Source organism: Vulpes lagopus, chromosome 2 (genome assembly GCF_018345385.1).
Source record: "Vulpes lagopus strain Blue_001 chromosome 2, ASM1834538v1, whole genome shotgun sequence".
NCBI lineage: Eukaryota > Metazoa > Chordata > Mammalia > Carnivora > Canidae > Vulpes > Vulpes lagopus.
This window is the reverse complement of record NC_054825.1, coordinates 157,634,361-157,642,111: the sequence shown is the minus strand read 5'-3', so window position 1 is coordinate 157,642,111 and position 7,751 is coordinate 157,634,361.

Here is a 7,751-nt window from a genome sequence, read left to right as displayed (position 1 = left end):
ATGTTTTGAACATCTTTAATATTTTTATGGTGTATAAACCTGTTTTTTTCTAATATGTATATATATTATTTGAAGATTTTTATTTATTCATGAGAGAGACACACAGACACACACACAGAGGCAGAAACACAGGCAGAGGGAGAAGCAGGCTTCATATCGGGAGCCCGATGTGGGACTCGATCCCTGGTCTCCAGGATCAGGCCTTGGGGTGAAGGGGGCACTACACTGCTGAGCTACCCGTGCTGCCCCCAAAATATGTATTTAAAATAAAAATCTTTTCCTCTTCATTTCCAGGGTTTCTCTCTAGTCAGCACTCTCTGATGTTGAATCAGTGTCAGTTTCAGGGTGAAGACGTTACCACATTCTCTACGTTTGTTCCAAGTCTCTCCAGGCTGAATTCTCTAATTTATAGTAGGTGGTGGCTCTAGTTAATGATTTGGCTATATTCTCTACATTTGTGGGGCTTCTCCCCTGCATGTATTATCCTCCATCAAGGGAGACTTGAAATCCAGACAAACATTTTGCCACATTTTTTTACATTTTTAGGATTTCTCCCAGTATGAATGTACAAGGGGTCAAGTGTTTGCTTAGGTTGTAGTTCTGTTTAAAGGCTTTGCTTATATTCTCTGCATTTGTGGGGTTTCTCCCCAGGTATTTATACTGTGATATCAAGGAAAGTCTGAGCAATAATTAAAGGCTTGAGCAAACTCCTTACGTTGTAAGGTTCCTTCCCAGTTTGTATTCTCTGATGCCAAGAAAGGTTAGAGTGCTTATTAAAGGTTCTGCCATATTATTTACCTTTTTGAGGTTTCTCCCCAGTAGGAGTTCTCAGATGTCAGGTAGGCTAAACCCCGGATAGAGACTTTGCACATTCCTTTCATCTGTAAGGTTTTCTCCACTATACACTTTTGGATGTCAAAATATTTGAATACAGGTTAAGGGCCTTGCCACATTCCTTATATATGTAAAGTTCCTTCACAGTATAAAACTTTTTGTTGAGTGAGTTTTGAAGACTGTTTAAAAACTTTGCCACATTTGCTACATTTGTAAGTCTTCTCTCTGGGAGAGAATCAATGATATTTAATAAAGTTTGAGCTTTGATAGAAGACTTCCCCACATTTATTTATTTTATACTGGTTCTGTAGAAACGGAATTCTCTGCTATTTATTTGGATTTGACCCATGGTTAACATTTTCCCCAGATTCGTTGCATTGCTAAATGCCATCCCCATGGTAAATACCTTGGTAATTGTTGAAGTTAGAGTCCTCACTAAAGATCTTCCTCAGTTCACGTTGCATGATCACTGGCTCCAAATTACCTAGTATGTGATACTGCTGAATAGGGATGGGTGGATCAAGACCTTCCCATGAATATCAAAGTTGGAGACTTTGGAACAAAGAGTAATTATTTGTGCGTGAAAGGATTATTAATAAACCCTCAAAACAGGACTTCTCTAATTGATATTTAGAAATTTTATCTTCAGGGACGCCTGTGTGGCTCAGCAGTGGAGCACCTGCCTTCCACCCAGGGCATTCTAGAGTCCCGGGATCGAGTTCCACGTCAGGCTCCCTGCATGGACCCTGCTTCTCTCTCTGCCTATGTCTCTGCCTCTGTCTTTGTCTCTCATGAATAAATAAATGAAATCTTAAAAAAAAAAAAGGAGAGATTTTATCTCCATTTGTAAATTTCTAGTAATCAGAAATATTTGAATAATTAATCCAATTCTATTTTTGAAATGATTTGAACGATTATTTTCAGCATTGACTATGTGACTTTCCAGGGTTTCCAAATTTTGTTTTGGAACATACGTATGTTTAAAACGTGGTTTGGGTCCTGGCATTTATAAAGACATTGTTCTGCAAGCATAGCTGTCATAAAGTAAGATTATCCCCCAAATGTTTTAGATCCTTGATCTCTCCTGGCAGTAAGGATTTCATTATGGGTAAGTACTCCAGTTTCATTCTATCCATCATAATATTCCTTCTGCTCTTCCCACTCCCCCCTCATCTTCCCATTCTTTCACTAACTGAATTCTCACGGCCACAGTTTCCATATCTTCCCAATATAACCCACCCCATGGAAAGAATCTTTGTCTTCTTTGTCCATAAGCCCAAAGTGTGATGAAAAGGCATAACTGAAAGAGATTAGATTATTCCACTTACTATACTTATGTGCAAATACTATAAGGTGCTAATGTAAAAAATTGATGCCCATCACAGGACATGAGCAGATTAGAGGAATAAGAAGCACCAAGACTTTGCTCCTCCATGGAGAAACAAACTGATCAGATTGCCTTTTGGAGTGCTCCAGAATCCAGCTGGGAGAACACAGTACCCCCAAGGAAACACAAAATTAAGAAGAACCATATGAAAGAGGGACAAAAAGTTTTTTATGCTTGCTCACCACTCACCTGGCACTGCATGGCAAGATTGTGAGAAAACTCTCAACTCTGCTCAGGAAAGAAGACATGAGTGACCTGTGTGGGCCGTGATCTACTTCATTGCAGCTGCCTGAGGGGACTTGATTCTGTCACACATGACAGCAAGGGCAGAACGAATGGCAGCATATCATGTTGGTGACTGCTTGGAAAGGAAGCTAAGTATTTCTGCAAACACCAGAGAGACGGCAGAGCTAAAATCAAACATCAGGGAGAGAAATGTATCATATTCTAAATAGGAACCAACAAACATTTCCTTAATTGGGAAATTACAAAATCTCAGACTTTACACGTCCTCAGAATATGTTGAATAGGATTGAGAATTTACTAGCACAACTGACTTTGTCTTCTTCTATACAAAGCAAATTCAGAAAGCCTGGGACCTGGGGCTGGTTTTTATATTCCCAAATATGGGTGGCTCAGTTGGTGGGCAACCCACTCCTGGTTTCACTCTGCTCATGATCTGGGGCTCATGGGACTCAGCCCCACCTCAGGCTCCATGCTCAGTGAGGAGTCTGCTTGAGATTCTCTCCCTCTCCCTTTGCCCCTACCCCTGCCTCTATCCCTGCTCCCCCCCCCTCTTTGGGTGGCTCAGTTGGTTAAGTGTTGGACTCTGATTTTGACTCAAGTCATAATCTGAGGGGTGTGAGATCAAGCCCCACATCAAGCTCTGTGCTCAGCAGGGAGTCTGCTGAGGTTTCTCCCTCTCCCTTGCCTTTGTCCTTCTCCCCATGCTCACTCTCTCTGAAGTAAATAGATGGGTTTTTAAAATAAATACACAAATACGTACAAAATATTTTTAATAAAATAAATAAATCTTAAAAAAATAAATTCTCAAAACAGTGCAACACCCTAAAGGCATACAAACAAACAGAAAAACATGTTCCAGTTGAAGGAACAAGATAAAACTCCAAAACTGACCATAAATTTATATATAACTAGTCATCACCTGACAAAGAATTCAAAATAAACATCATGACAATGCTCATAAAGGAAAAAGAGAATACCAAAAAACAAAACAAAACAAACAAACAAAAAAACAAAACAAGCAAACAAACAAAAAAAGAGAATACCAATAGTTTTCCTGATATCCTATAGTTACCTATGCATGACCTAAATAAAAATTCAAACTGACAGTAAGTATGCAAATAGTAAAACAAAAATTGGGAGCAAAAGTGTCCAGCAAGTGTATTTTAAAAACCTGCAAGAGATGGGTGCCTGGCTGGCTCAGTCAGTAGAGCATGTGACTCTTGATGTCATATACTCATATATTCTTTACCTTTGAGGCAACAAGATGGCATCTGATCCATAGAACACTATCAATACTGTGTGTTTCACCAATATAAATTGTAAACTGAAGGTGTCAACAGGATACATACATGTTTAAGGACTGAATTCATATCATACTGCATAAGTTGTGTATATTTGTTACCTGGAATGTTGTGTGGGTTAGAAATGCACCTTCATATTCTAATGTGAATTAGAATTTCAGAACAGTGATTTGGAGTTCTTGTTAAAATGCAGGCTCCGATTCAGGAGTTAGGATGGGCACTGAGTCTACATTTCTAACAAGGATTAGCCTATACATAAAGGAATACACTTTTAAATAACAAAGAGGTAGAATTCCAAGGAAAGATTTATCCCAGGACATGAAATGAATGGGTTTTATTACAATTATACGTTTTACAGGTTAAACTGAAAAAGGCAACAATACTTTCTGAGCATTACTATATACTAGATTCTAGAAGTTTCCATAGATCAACACACACACACACACACACACGCACGCACACACACACACAAATAGTCTAGGAGATCAAACATATTCGTCCTCTTTTGTAAAAAAAAATATTTTTATGTATTTATTTGACACACAGTGAGAGCACAAGCAAAGAGAACAGCAGGCAGAGGGAGAGGAAGAGGCAGGCTCCCCACTGAGCATGAAACTTGATGCAGAGCTTGATCTCAGGACCCTGAGATCATGACCTGAGCCCAAGTTAGATGCTTAACCGACTGAGCCACCCAACTACCTCTCTTCCTCTTTTGAGACTATTTTGTCACACATCCAGTAAATGTAAAAAAGCAGATTTTAACCTAAGATCTCTGACCTAGAATTTATCTACCAGAGATCCAAGCAATATAGAGACTGCTGTAAAATTATGTTCATGACAGTTTTCAAACCTGAGATCAGTGATGAAAACAAGAAGATATCCACAGAAAACTGATCTACCTTTTACATTGTATGCAAACACATAAACTTTTATTTACTTATTTATTTTAAGATTTTATTTATTTATTTTGGAAGTTGAAAGCACAGGGGGAGGAGCAGAGGGAGAGGGACATGCAGACTCCATGAGCACAGAGCCCAATGTGAGGCTCTATCCCATAACCCTGAGATCACAATCTGAGCTGAAATCAAAAGTTGGATGCTTAACCAACAGAGCCACCAGGTGCCGCACACAGCTAAACTTTTCAAAAGTACTACACACATTACAATTGATAGAGTAGAATATTGTCTTGATGACTTAGGACCTATTCTCAATGGCACAAAACTTATAAATCTATTTGTGGATGATTATGTCTCTGTCATTTATTCACAATCTGAACATATATTCAGAATGCTATAAAGAAAACAGCTAATATTTCTGAGTCTTTTATATCATTGAAATTTTTTTGTTTCAATCATCATTTGTGTTATATCTTAGGATTTTTTTTAAAGATTAATTGATTGATTGATTGATTGATTCATGAGAGGCACAGAGAGAGAGAGAGAGAGGCAGAGACATAGGCAGAGGGGGACGCAGACTCCATGCAGGGAGCCCGACGTGGGACTCCCTCTACCTACATCTCTGCCTCTCTCTGTGTGTCTCTCTTGAATTAATAAATGCAAACTTTAAAGAGATAATAATTAATGAAATCAAATCAAATCCAGAGTTGAGGGCTGTCTGGGTGGCTCAGAGGTTGAGCGCCTGCCTTCAGCCCAGGGTATGATCCCTGTCCAGGGACTGAGTCCCACATAGGACTCCTTGTATGGAGCCTGCTTCTCCTCCCTCGGCCTGTGTCTCTGCCTCTCTTCCTGTGTCTATCATGAATAAATAAACAAAATCTTGAAAAAAAAATATGGGATGCCTGGGTGGCTCAAGGGTTGAGCATCTGCTTTAGGCCCAGGCCTGATCCCGCGATCCTGGGATCGAATCCCATGTCTAGCTCCCCGTGGGGAACCCGCTTCTCCTTCTGCTTCTCTCTCTCTCTGTGTCTCGCATGAATAAATAAATCTTTAACAACAACAACAAAAATCCAGAGTTCGTAAGTAGCTCAGTAAGAGAGAAACTTTGAGAAATCTGCACCTTCTTAACCTTCAGAAATGTGCACCGAATCATAATGAGGCTTTTTCCAAAAAGGTCATAAATAAAAGAGGTTTCTGCCTCCTGCAAGACATTGGGAAGTATATGTCGGGGCACTTTCTTTCCACAATAGAGTTAGAAGAAGCCCCAGTGAGAAAATGATGTGCCTGTACATCCAGGGAAATCTGTGTCTCCAGATATTGTCTGCTGCAATTCAGGGAAACCTTTACCCTCAGATCACCAGATGGTGTGCAGGTCCAGTCAGGGTTTGGTTCTTCCCTTCTTCCTCTCTTTCTTCCTCTTCTTTTTTTCAGATTTTATGTATGAATTTGCAACAGAGAAAGAGAGAACATGAGCAGGGGGAGAAGCAGATGGAGAGGGAGAAGCAGACTCCCCACTGAGCAGGGAGCAGGTTGAGGGTCTTGATCCTAGGACCCTGGGATCAGGACGTGAGCCTGAAGGCAGGCATGTAGCCATCTGAGCCACCAAGGCACCCTGGTGCTTTCTTTAGACCTGTCACTTGGATACAAGAGTTTATTCCCTGCAGTTTGGGAGCACTGCAGGTTGTTCAAGGGGACCCTGTGACTATTTCTTCAGTGGTCTTACCTAAAAGACAGTAGCAGAAATGGCTCTGAGGCCAGGGGGATATCACCAAGCCACATGGTCCAGTTGATGGCTATAATACCCTGTGGGCAATATTTTTGTCCCCATGTTTCTGAGTGAGCACTCCAAGGTCATTTCCTTCCCCCTTATATCCAAAGAAAGAAAAGGGAAGTTGATAATTAGGATATCTGAAGGTAGGGACTCTTTTAGACTTTTTTTTTTTTTAAGTAAAACATATACAGAGTGAGACCTGAAAGAGAAGTTTGAAATCCAACTTTGACAATAACTAGCAAAGTCCAAGAAATCCTCAAAGTTGCTGCTTAGTTTTAAGTTTGGGGAAATTCAGGATGCCTTGAAGTCTGCCCAAATCCAAATCTAGTCCCTATTCTGAGAGCAGGTACCTTAAATATCTAAGCTAAGGGTGAGCAACCTGTAGGGTATTTTGGGGGGGGAGTGAAGGAGGACTTTAAGTCTCCTTAGGGCAAAAGTTTTAAGGGATAGATAATGTCTTCATGTAAAGTAGCTTGAGAAGGGAGCAAAGAACCAAATCACCTACACATCATAACAAAGAGGAGCTTGCAGAAAACTTTATGTCATTCTTATTAGCCTTTGAGATTTGTGACAAACAGGAAGGACCTACTATGTAACCTGGAGGCATTATTGACCAGGTGTATTGCCTTCCTCCCAAGTGAAGGCAAAAAGAAACTGGCTACCCTTATCAACTGGAATACTTAGAAATGAACTGCATACATGTGTTTCAGTGAAAAATTTGCTTTCCATGGGAATGGATGTCACTAGTACATGAGGGTTAGGAACAACAGGATGCAGACAGATAACAATGTTATTTGTTTCTCAGAAATACTGGGAAAACCTCCATCCTCAGAATTTGAGTTTTCTCACAGGTAAAATAGGGATGTTATAGGAAGTGACTTAGGACAGAAGGAGGCCCTGACCCTTGTAATCCTGTTATGTGCTTGACGCCCTAAAAGGTTATTTTAAGTGTAGGGTATTGATTAATTCTAGACAGGTATTTTGAAGATCTAGTTGAATCTTGATGGGAAGGGCACTGTGCATTGGGCAATGCCGGTTGAACATTTTCCTCATAAAGAGGATGGTAGTGGGCACCTGGGTTGCTCAGTGGTTGAGCATTTGCCTTTGGCCAGGTCATGATCTGGGGATCCTGAGATCAAATCCCACATCAGACTCCCCTCATGGAGCCTGCCTCTCCCACTGCCTCTGCCTCTGCCTCTTTCTATGTGTGTGTCTCATGAATGAATAAACAAAAAAGTGGCTGCCTTCGGCCCAGGGTGTAATCGTGGAGACCTGGGATCGAGTCCCATGCCGGACTCCGTGCATGGACCCTGCTT